Raw genomic sequence first — 12,955 nt, forward strand, 5'->3', positions numbered from 1 at the left:
ACACTCTCCTCATCCAGCCAGCAACCACAAAACATTACAAGAGGGCACAGTCACAACATTTGTGAAGATGGCTCTATTGAAACACGTATTTAATAAAGACGAGCCATGCAACCTATGTAGGAAGCATTTATTTAAGCATAAAGATCTTGTATTCCATCCCTGTAGGTGCCCCTTCGTCCTTATGTACATGTTCAGTTGCCGCTGCACCACTCAAGCCAGTATTCATTTACATCAGTTAGTCAACATGTTATATTAACATTACACATTTCTATAAAGGGCCACACAACACACTCATTGTTGAGCAGAGACACCGGACGTCACAAAAGGTGCATCAACCTCTGTCACTGGTAACTCAAAAAAATTATTTCAAATAAGGATTGGAATTAGAAATAAATTAGAAATTTTTAAGTGAATAATCTATGTTTAATACTCATATTCCATATGCGCTGGAATGCTCAAGTACGTCACACATGAACATTTCTGGCATGGTTATATTGCAGAGTATAAAATTCCATGATGAAAGATATATGTAGCATGTCCTGGATCCAAAAACTGCTGACGCATCAAACGTTATTTATGCATCATCGTCTCTGGAACATACAAACAAAAGGTGATACGATGCACATAATTTTTACATGTGGTGAAAAAAAGAGTTCAAAAGGAAACCGAAAAGTTAAATACTAAAAACTTGTATTGCTTTCTGCATTTAACAATGCATGGTATAAATTACTTGAAAAATGATGAAACTGTTTTAAGGTACTAGCTGTAAGTAGTCAAACATTCAAGAATGTTATATTCTTGCTTGCAACGATCCCGCCCTTGAAAAAAATCTCTGAAGATGAAATACGACTAAATCACCTATATTCCAGCATTATACCGAAAATTAGGTAAAGTTTGTATTGTTTATGTAAGTAAATTCAACAAGAATTATATATCTCATGTGAGTTCTGATATTACTGAATATTATTTCCTCATACAAACGTACATTTTTTAGTCTAGTTTATGTGTCAAATTGTGTACTCATGTTGAGCACAAATCATGTGTGGTACCTAAAACAAAACTTGTTTATTTCAACTTAAGCAGTGTTATTATGTTACAAACTGAAATTTTTGCAGTCGTGTTCAATGCAATTTTGTGTTATTTTAACTTTTACGTGTAACTGAACGAAATCCCTACAAAATAAATTACGAAGGGATGAATAAGCACATAAAATCAAATAATTCTGGAAGACAGTAGAGGTACTTTGTTCCTGTCGTTGGTTATTAGCCAGGACTGCAGCCACATACTTGCAAACTAAAGAAAAAATTCATCTCTGCTTAGACGCAAAGAAATTTTGAGGTGAAAAATAAATATTAAACTCCTCGAGAATCTAATCATCAGCTACCCTTGCAAATGTTTCTCTCAATACAGAGAAGCTGTGATGATACTTATGTCAGAACTAGGTGGGCAGTCCAATTCGCTGAATGGGTGTAAGTCAGCCAGAAATTTTGTGTGTTTTGGAAAAGGACAGTCATACTGTCTAGGCCAACCACAACTGTAATTCATCGCTCAAAGTAAGAAATAACATAATCGTTGTTACATACAGTTGGTACAAAAATAAGATTAAGTGGCAATTTGAAACAAATTGCGTATTGTACAGAGAAAAACCAAGGTCCAGTTCCGTAACAAAAAGGTAAGTAATAATATGTATATGAAGTGTTTAAAGTTAAGCAAACGCTGTTCATATTATTTACTGGTATTTATTCTGAGGAACATGGGTGAGAGAAGAAGAGAAATCAGACGAATAACGTCTGTAGTTTATTTACCCCGGGTGGAGACGCCGTCGACCTGCAGCTGTTGCCTACCTTCACGGTACCGTCAGGACATCGTGGTGGAAGTGTCACAACTGGTTTCACTTGTTCACAGCCCGTGAAAATCTCACTTGGACACCGCATTAAAGCGAAGGGGAAAACTGATGTTATTAAAACGACGCACAGAATAGCGGAATAAGACATCGTTCCTCTTCGAGAAATAGTTGGGCGCATAGTATGCTCTGGAAAGAACGCGCACTTCCTTTTATATTCACACTGAGACCAGCTGACCTTGACAAGTATTAGTCCTTGCGTACTGCCTCTGTGGTTTGTGAAATTCCCAGCGTGGGACGAGACCACACTGATACTCAACACACGACCTGTCGATCTACCTGTGACTCACGATTTTCATATATACTCATTACTAGTGTTTCTTTATCCTGCGATTTACGTAAGGCAGTTATTAACTGCTATCATACTACATACAACCTCTGTTCTATGAAGTTCTGTTTATTGATACAAAACGACTTCCTTGTCACTATTCAGCAATGAAACATTTATTGCAATAATTATAGTCACTATTCACACTGGCGCGTAGACAGCAGTTTCCCTTTTTGCTGTTTGTCACAGTTTAATGGTACCGTACAGGAGACAACAAGGACTACGTGAGAGCTAAACTAAATTCCTTCCGAACAAGTCTTGGAAGGTCCAACGGTGTCGACCGGCCGCCGTGTCATCCTCAACCACAATCGTCACTGGACGCGGATACGGCGGGGCATGAGGTCAGCACACCGCTCTCCCGGCGGTATGTCTGTCTACGAGACTGGAGGCTACATGAGAACGAGTAATAAAAACGCAACTCGATAAACGAACAAAAAATAGTAACATTTACATTTTCGATTTATCCAGCGTCAAATATTAATAAATATACCTCAGTTGCGTAGCAGTTGAATTGTGTAGGTAACCAGATGAACCAATGCGAGTAAAGATGTTCAGTAGAGGTGCATGTACAATTGCAAGTGTTAGTAAGCAGTTACCCTTGTTTATGTCTGACATACATGTATAAGGAATCTAGCCGAAAAAAAAAGATATTTAATAAACTAGCACAGCAGCCAAAAAATGTTTTCTCCTTTCAAGCAGCGTAGATTCGCATACGACCGACAGAACTTTAAATCCAGCGAGCATGGGAAAAAATTCTTCATCTTGGGGTTGAAATGAAGCCACGTCAACAGAAATTTAAGTGAGAACTTGTTTCACTCGTATCACAATGGGACAAGGAAAATGTTGAAAAAATTGAATCACTGAGATGATCCGAAAGAGGTAGATGAAGATTTTTCATACTGGTGAACAGCTGATGGAAGACAGATTTCAACTCACTGTAGTAAACTAAAAAAGTGTCCTTTCTGATGGACCTGTAGTCGTATTAGGTCAAAGAATGACGTATTACTTATGTTCTTCCAAACTGTGTTCCTTCAATAAGAATATTAATTGAGCATGCATCTGTGTGGACGTAGATTCTTAATAAACAAACAGAACTGTCTACAAAATTTTATTGATCTCCTAAAACAAAAAGGATAATTTTTAACACTTCATGACACACACAGAACAATGCAATACTCAACCTAAACATCTTTGTAAGGGAAACGAAAAAATTAGTTATACTATCAATGTATCCCCGTCTTTACAGACGAATGGAAAAACTGGTAGAAGCGGACCTCAGGGAAGATCAGTTTGCATTCCGTAGAAATGTTGGAACACGTGAGGCAATACTAACCTTACGACTTATCTTAGAAGAAAGATTAAGAAAAGGCAAACCTACGTTTCTAGCATTTGTAGACTTAGAGAAAGCTTTTGACAACGTTAACTGGAATACTCTCTTTCAAATTCTGAAGGTGGCAGGGGTAAAATACAGGGAGCGAAAGGCTATTTACAATTTGTACAGAAACCAGATGGCAGTTATAAGAGTCGAGGGGCATGAAAGGGAAGCAGTGGTTGGGAAAGGTGTGAGACAGGGTTGTAGCCTCTCCCCGATGTTATTCAATCTGTATATTGAGCAAGCAGTAAAGGAAACAAAAGAAAAATTCGGAGTAGGTATTAAAATTCATGGAGAAGAAGTAAAAACTTTGAGGTTCGCCGATGACATTGTAATTCTGTCAGAGACAGCAAAGGACTTGGAAGAGCAGTTGAACGGAATGGACAGTGTCTTGAAAGGAGGATATAAGATGAACATCAACAAAAGCAAAACGAGGGTAATGGAATGTAGTCAAATTAAATCGGGTGATGCTGAGGGAATTAGATTAGGAAATGAGACACTTAAAGTAGTAAAGGAGTTTTGCTATTTAGGGAGTAAAATAACTGATGATGGTCGAAGTAGAGAGGATATAAAATGTAGACTGGCAATGGCAAGGAAATCGTTTATGAAGAAGAAAAATTTGTTAACATCGAGTATAGATTTAATTGTCAGGAAGTCGTTTCTGAAAGTATTTGTATGGAGTGTAGCCATGTATGGAAGTGAAACATAGACGATAACTAGTTTGGACAAGAAGAGAATAGAAGCTTTCGAAATGTGGTGCTACAGAAGAATGCTGAAGATAAGGTGGGTAGATCACGTAACTAATGAGGAAGTATTGAATAGGATTGGGGAGAAGAGAAGTTTGTGGCACAACTTGACTAGAAGAAGGGATCGGTTGGTAGGACATGTTTTGAGGCATCAAGGAATCACAAATTTAGCATTGGAGGGCAGCGTGGAGGGTAAAAATCGTAGAGGGAGACCAAGAGATGAATACACTAAGCAGATTAGAAGGATGTAGGTTGCAGAAAGTACTGGGAGATGAAGAAGCTTGCACAGGATAGAGTAGCATGGAGAGCTGCATCAAACCAGTCTCAGGACTGAAGACCACAACAACAACAACATCTATGTAATATTCTTATTATCGCTGATTTACCACGAATAATATTGATTGTAAACCTAAAAGCATCACTGGAGTAAGCTGTCAAATATATACAAGTGCTGTTATAAACGTGATCCCAAATAGATGTAAGTGTTATTATAAACATTGTAAGTAGGCTGTTTATGTTTTCTTATTGGTAACGCCACGTAGCGCTCTATATGAAAAATCACTGGCTGTGCTGTGTGCAGTCTGTGGGTAGTTTGCATTGTTGTCTGCCATTGTAGTGTTGGGCAGTGGCAGCTGGATGTGAACAGCGCGTAGCGTTGCGCAGTTGGAGGTGAGCCGCCAGCAGTGGTGGATGTGGGGAGAGAGAGATGGCGGAGTTTTGAAATTTGTCATGAACTGCTATATATATTATGACTATTGAGGTAAATACATTGGTTGTTCTCTATCAAAATCTTTCATTTGCTAACTATGCCTATCAGTAGTTAGTGCCTTCAGTACTTTGAATCTTTTATTTAGCTGACAGTAGTGGCGCTCGCTGTATTGCAGTAGCTTGAGTAGCGAAGATTTTTGTGAGGTAAGTGATTTGTGAAAGGTATAGTTTAATGTTAGTCAGGGCCATTTTTTTGTAGGGATTTTTTTTGAAAGTCAGATTGCGTTGCGCTAAAAAATACTGTGTGTCAGTTTAAGCACAGTCCTGTATAATTGTTCAAAAAGGGGACGTTTCAACATGATCTTGTACAAATATTACCAGCAGCACAAAAATTGAGCGATAATCAAAAAAGACGCTCCAGTAGGCAATATTGTAATACACATTATAAGATCTGAGATGTAAAGCAACTACTGACGTATATGCAAGCCATATACTTTCATCGTTTAATGTTACAAAATATTGTACCATGATTGCAGGATCACTTGAAAATTGGAAAATTGGCGAAACGAACTCGTCGTGCTGTAAACATAATTTGAAGGAATATATGTATAATGTGCCGCTCATTGAATAAATTACTTCTAAAATTAGAAAAAAATTGCAATTTTTGAAGATGAACAGATATTTCCAAACTTTAAAATTAAAACTGTAAATGTCACCACGGACGTTTTTGTTGTTATGGTCATCAATTCAGAGACTGATTTGGTGCAGCTCTCCATGCTACCCTATCTTGTGCAAGATTCTTCATCTTTGAGTATTTTTTGCAACCTACATCCTTCTGAATCTGCTTAGTGTACTCATCCCTTGATCTCCCTCTACGATTTTTACCCTCCACGCTTCCCTCCAGTACTAAATTGGTGATCCCTTGATGCCTCAGAACATCTCCTACCAACCGATCCCTTCTTCTAGTCAGGTTGACCCACAAATTCCTCTTCTCCCCAATTCTATTCAGTACCTCCTCATTACTTAGGTGATCTACCCATATAATCTTCAGCATTCTTCTGTAGCACCATATTCGGAAGTTTCTATTCTCTTCTTGTCTAAACTATTTAGCGTCCATGTTTCACTTCCATACACGGCTATTCTCGATACAAATACTTTCAGAAAGGACTTCCTGACACTGAAATCTATACTCGACGTTAACAAATTTCTCTTCTGCAGAAACGCTTTCCTTACCATTGCCGGTCTACATTTTACGTCCTCTCTACTTCGACCATCATCTGTTATTTTACTCCCCAAACAGCAAAACTCATCTACTACTTTAAGTGTCTCATTTCCCAATCTAATTCGCTCAGCATCGCTTTATTTAATGTGACTACATTCCATTACCCTCGTTTTGCTTTTGTTGATGTTCATCTTATACCCTCCTTTCAAGACACTATCCATTCAGTTCAACTGCTCTTCCAGGTCCTTTGCTGTCTCTGACAGAATTACGATGTCATCGGCGAACCTCAAAGTTTTTATTTCTTCTCCATGGATTTTAATCCCTAGTCCGAATTTTTCTTTTGTTTCCTTCACTGCTTGCTCAATATACAGATTGAATAACATCGGATATAGGCTACAACCCTGTCTCACTCCCTTCCCAACCACTGCTTCCATTTCATGCCCCGCGACTCTCATAACTGCCATCTGGTTTCTGTGTAAATTGTAAATAGCCTTTCGCTCCCTGTATTTGCCCGCTGCCACCTTGAGAATTTGAAAGAGAGTATTCCAATCAACAATGTCAAAATCTTTCTCTAAGTCTACGAATGCTAGAAAAGTAGGTTTGTCTTTCCTTAATCTATCTTCTAAGACAAGTCGTAAGATCAGTATTGCCTCACGTGTTCCAACATTCCCACGGAATTCAAACTGATCTTCCCCGACGTCGGCTTCTACCAGTTTTTCCAATCGTCTGTACAGAATTTGTGTCCGTATTTTGCAGCCGTGACTTATTAAACTGATAGGTAATATTCACACCTGTCAACGCCTGCTTTCTTAGGGATTGGAATTATTATATTCTTCTTGAAGTATTCCTGTCTCATACATCTTGCTCACCAGATGGTACATTTTTGTCATGGCTGGCTCTCCCAAGGCTATCAGTAGTTCTAATGGAATGTTGTCTACTCCCGGGGCCTTGTTTCGACTTGGATCTTTCAGTGCTCTGTCAAATTCTTCACGCAGTATCATATCTCCGATTTCATCTTCATCTACGTCCTCTTCAGTTTCCATAATATTCCCCTCAAGTACATCGCCCTTGACAAGTATATACCCTCCATATACTCCTTCCACCTTTCTGCTTTCCCTTCTTTGCTTAGGACCAGTTTTCCACATGAGCTCTTGATATTCATACAGGTTCAAAATGGTTCAAATGGCTCTGAGCACTATGGGACTTAACATCTATGGTCATCAGTCCCCTACAACTTAGAACTACTTAAACCTAACTAACCTAAGGACGTCACACAACACCCAGTCATCACGAGGCAGAGAAAATCCCTGACCCTGCCGGGAATCGAACCCGGGAACCCGGGCGCGGGAAGCGAGAACGCTACCGCACGACCACGAGCTGCGGACTATTCATACAGGTAGTTACCTTTTCTCCAAAGGTCTCTTTAATTTTCCCGTAGACTGTATCTATCTTACCCATAGTGATATATGCCTCTACATCCTTACATTTGTCCTGTAGCCATCCCTGCTTAGACATTTTGCACTTCCCGTCGATCTCATTTTTGAGACGTTTGTATTCCTTTGCCTGCTCCATTTACTGCATTTTTATATTTTCTCCTTTCATCAATTAATTTCAATATCTCTTCTTTTACCCAAGGATTTGTACTAGCCCTCGTCTTTTTACCTACTTGATCCTGTGCTGCCTTCACTGTTTCATCTCTCAAAGCTGACCATTCTTCTTCTACTGTATTTCTTTCGCCCGTTCTTGTCACTCGTTCCCAAATGTTCTCTCTGAAACTCTCTACAACCTTTGGTTCCTTCAGCTTATCCAGGTCCCATCTTCTTAAATTCCCACCTTTTTGCAGTTTCTTCAGTTTTAATGTCCACTTCATAAGCAATAGAATGTGGTCAGAGTCCAAATCTGCCCCTGGAAATGTTTATAATTTAAAACTTGGTTCCTAAATCTCTGTCTTACCATTATATAATCTGTCTGAAATCTTCTAGTGTCTCCAGGCCTATTCCATGTATACAACCTTCTTTCATGATTCTTAAACCAAGTGTTAGCTACGATTAAGTTATGCTCTGTGCAAAATTCTACCAGGCGGCTTCCTCTTTCATTCCTTACCCCCATTCCATATTCACCTGCTACTTTTCCTTCTCTTTCTTTTCCTACTATTGAATTCCAGTCACCCATGACTATTAAATTTTCCTCTTTCTTGGCAAATGGTTCAAATGGCTCTGAGCACTATGGTACTCAACTGCTGAGGTCATTAGTCCCCTAGAACTTAGAACTAGTTAAACCTAACTAACCTAAGGACATCACAAACATCCATGCCCGAGGCAGGATTCGAACCTGCGACCGTAGCGGTCTTGCGGTTCCAGACTGCAGCGCCTTTAACCGCACGGCCACTTCGGCCGGCCCCTCTTTCTTCACTATCTGAATGATTTCTTTGATGTCATCATACATTTCTTCAATCTCTTCGTCATCTGCGGAGCTAGTTCACATACAAACTTGTACTACTGTGGCAGGCGTGGGTTTCGTGTCTATCTTGGCTACAATAATCTGTTCACTATTCTGTTAGTAGCAGCTTACCCGCGCTCCTCTTTTTTTATTCATCATTAAACCTACTCCTGCATTACCCCTATTCGATTTTGTATTCATAGCCCTGTATTCACCACGGATACATACAACGAACGAACCGAAGGAAAACTTTAGAACAGAATTGGATAGAGAGGAAACAGGTGAGAGAACTAATTTTCTCAGGCTACGTACATCTTAAGGAAGTTCAAGTCAATAAAGAAGGAAATAGGAGGTTTCGTGTTTAATCACCCTTCGACAACGAACTCATTACAGATAGAGCTAAATCTTTACTTGATGAATGGTGATAATACAATCGACAGCGTCCCTCTCGAAAGAACCTTCCTTGCATTTGCCTTAAGTGATTTAGGAAAATCATGACTATTCGAGCCACCATTCTCCACACTGTGGCATCATTGTCTTTCGACTGCGACACCTCACTCTATCTGAACGGAACAAACTACGTACAAGGAACGGAGTTTTATTTTTAAGATAAGTAAAGAATATATGAAAGTAATGAAGAACAGTACTTGCTAAATACCAGTACCAGTGAAACTACAGTAGTAGAAATTAAAGCACTACTATCTAGGAAGTGTGTTTAAATAAGATCATAGCTTCAGGAAAGAAATATCCACAGAAAATGCAGTTTACTCTTTTATGTGTAAGACACTAGCACGGATATAAGATAGATTGAGGACAGTAGGTATTTCCTGCGATTTATCGAAAGCATTTGACTCTGTGGAGCCGAAAGACAGTGACGGAAAAAAGTCGCAGCACCAAGATGGTGTTGTGCGACATAAACCAAAGTTGGTAGGCGTGTTTCTACACCTGAAAGAGGACGTCTGTTCAGATTTCGAGTCAGTCGCGTAAGAGTGGGGCTAGTAGCGGCACTATGAGGATGCAAATCATGTTTGGTTTAAATACACGCTGTAACAGTCGTGAGCTTTAGCTGCCTTTGAGATTGGACGTGGTGAGTTGACGGTAGTCAAGAATGTCGTTAAGGCGGCGAAGACACCGTTGTCAACACCTCACTGAGTTTGAATGTGGTCGTGTAATAGGGCTACGAGAAGCTGGATGTTCCTTCTGTGATACTGCAGACAGACTTGGCAGGAATGTAGCCACTGTACATGATTACTGGCAGCGATGGCCACGTGAAAGTGCAGTCGCAAGAAGATTGGACTCCGGGCGGCCATATGGTACTATCGAGTGGGAAGACCATCTTTTTCGACCTATGGCTCTGGCAGCAGTTTGAGCAGCAGTTCGCATCACAGTGACACAACGAACTATCGTCCTCCAGTGTCAAGAAATGGGGAAGAGGTTTTAATATGGCTCGAATCGCGTTAAGCTGCTCGTGCCATAGGGTTCTGTTCTCGGCACGTTACCTTTCTTGGTATGTGTCAATGATCCGTCACTAAACATGATGCACGATTCAAATATTTTTCTCTTTGGTAGATGATACGTGTGTGATTGTGAAAGACATGGGGCATATCGTACAAGATGTAGCTAATAGAGTAGTCGCGAACATCAGCACTTAGCCTTCGGACTGTAGATTAACGCTTGACTGCAGTAAAATGTAATGCATACAGTTTCTGACACGGAAGTCTCACCAGAGCGAAATTTTATTTTTCCAAGGCTGTCAACCAGCCATTTAAGTCGACCATATGACTTCTTAGGACCGAGTGTAGACGAAAAGCTTTCTTCGAAGTATCACATTCAAGTCCTGAATGCTGCTACGTTCTCTGTAAGAATAATCTTAAGTGCAAAGGCTGTGAGTTGACGCCCAATCAGGCACATGTCAGCCACTGGCTCAAGAGCATTTGACAGGAGAGCAACTGACGAGCTGTGGGCACTGCCAATTAATCAGTGTGATGTGGTTTGTAAAAGTCAGCAAAAATTTGCAGAGGAATTCATAAAGGAGCTCAGAGAGCCCAGCTGTTGAGAGTGGGGTGGAGTTAGCTTTAGGCAGCTGCGGTGCCGCGTTCCAGTAACTCTATTATGCGAACCACAGACTATTGACTATACAGGCGTTTCAAAGAGTTTGCTGCGAACGTCTAGGGGTGACAGATCATATCATGGGTTAAGAAAAGTTGCTAGAAAGAAAATGTTCATCATCACGTTAGACGTCTTTAATGGCTGACTGTGCCCGGAGAGGCGTCAGAATGTAGGCACTCTGTGGCATTTGTATGCAGTGTGTGTTGCCTGTAAGACAGTTATCTGCCCCAAGCGAAAGAGAATAGGCCGAGCTTCTAAAATACCTTGCTCTGCTTAGAGACACTCATTGTTAATGTTTTCGCGTTGAAATTTGCCCAGTCAGTTTACTGATGTAGGTAATATGCAGATGCGGCACACGTGGTTGGTAGACCCCTGCAAGTTACGTGAAATCTCGTCGTCCCAGGACGAGCTAATTCATAAAACGACCCCTGGCATCGCTGGGAAACCTCAACGATCATTTTGTCTCTGGCAATAGTTGTTCTCGATGACATCATCTATCAATCCTACACGTTTCTCTCATAGACTTTGAAACGCCCTGTATAATAAACTTGGTAGATACGATGCGTGCTCAAAAGGAAACCGATCTTCTGCTGTATCAGCTTTATTGCTTATTGTATAACATTTTAAGCACTGTCCCCTTCAAAATAGCCCACTCTACTGGCAATACATTGTTCCCATCGTTTCCTCCAGTTTTGGAACGCAACCTGGAACACATTTTGTTGGATGGCGCGCAGGTTTCTCGTCGTATTGTCCTGTATCTTCTTTATGGCTTGGAAACGACATCCTTTCAATGTTTTTTTCAGTTTGGGAAACAGGATAAAGTCTGCTGGGGCTAGGTCAAGAGAATACTGTTCATGGGGCACAACCGGAATGTGGTATTTTGCTAGATAGCTACAGACAAGGACTGAGGCGTGATTTGGCGCATTGTCATGATGCAATATCCAACTGTGGTTTTACCACAATTCAGGCCTCCCTCATGTGCACTAGGATTCCCTGGCACATTTCTTTGTTTACCAGCTGACCACTTGCCACAAATTCATGATGGATAATGCCTTCGTAGTTAAAAAACCCAACAAACATCACCTTGGTCTTTGACCAACTCATGCTTACTTTTTTTAGACGAGGTGACCCTTTGCCCACCCACTGTGGCGACTGCATCTTTGTTTCAGCGTCATAGTCGTACCCCACGCCTCATCATCTGTTATGATGTTCTTAAGAAAGTTCTCACTGTCATTAACAGCGGCATGCAGTTCCTCGCACATTTCAACACGAGTCTGTTTCTGATCTTCAGTCAACAAACGCAGTAAGAATTTTGCACTGGCACGAAGCATCTAACGTTTTTCACTTAAAATTTAATGGCATGATCCTACGCCGATGGCCACCTCCTCAGCAACTTCCCGAACAGCTGAACGACAATTTTCGCGAATCACAGCACGAACATTATCCACGTGGTCGTCATCTGTTGACGTGGAAGCACGTACAGACTTGGAATCGTCACAAACCGACATTGTGCCCTGTTGAAAACGTTTAAATCACTCGTATCACTCCCTGCGACTCATACAGTTCTCCCCGTATGCTTGGCTAAGCTTTTGAAATGTCTATGTGAAAGTTTTGCCAAGTTTGTAGCAGAATTTCAAACACTTACGTTGTTCTTCAAGCTCTTTCATTACACTAATACGACGAGCAGGCTGTGCATGTGCTTACTTCAGCGGCTGTGGGTCGCTTGCTAATTGTCCAAGTGACACGAAGCAAATGTTAGTTTGTTGTCTAAACCTGCCCCTAGGTGCGCTCAGTAGCTGCAGCGCGCTGTCTCTGCCGGTTGGCGCGCTATTTCAAAAGTTCGGTTTCTTTGTAAATACACCTCGTATGCTAATGCGTTAATGTGGATCTGATTTATGCTGGAAAAAAATATTTCCGATTTTGACCCCCAGGTTCAAATCTGGCGCTGTACAGCGTCTCGTCAACGTCTGTGGTGCTCATATTGAACAAATTGTGTAAACGGCATTTGATAATAAAATCAGTATTATGCCTTTCACATTTATTACTTTTTCTGCCTATGTCCTGATCCTGATCCATTACATTCTGTACGTCTTTCTTCCATTCACAGCGCCAGATTTGCTACCGGTGG

At 40.7% G+C, this 12,955-nt stretch overlaps 1 long non-coding RNA gene across 1 annotated transcript in view; it reads right to left on the reverse strand.

Annotated features, from left to right (window-relative positions):
• Nucleotides 1-463: 463 nt before the first annotated feature.
• The window catches only part of LOC126235967 (uncharacterized), a 95,187-nt gene continuing 82,695 nt past the window's right edge, over nt 464-12,955 (reverse strand). Inside the window, exon 3 of the long non-coding RNA XR_007544853.1 lies at nt 464-590. This is a non-coding gene — a long non-coding RNA (uncharacterized LOC126235967). The remainder of the gene's footprint in view (nt 591-12,955) is intronic.

Source organism: Schistocerca nitens, chromosome 2 (genome assembly GCF_023898315.1).
Source record: "Schistocerca nitens isolate TAMUIC-IGC-003100 chromosome 2, iqSchNite1.1, whole genome shotgun sequence".
In the NCBI taxonomy this organism is placed as follows: domain Eukaryota; kingdom Metazoa; phylum Arthropoda; class Insecta; order Orthoptera; family Acrididae; genus Schistocerca; species Schistocerca nitens.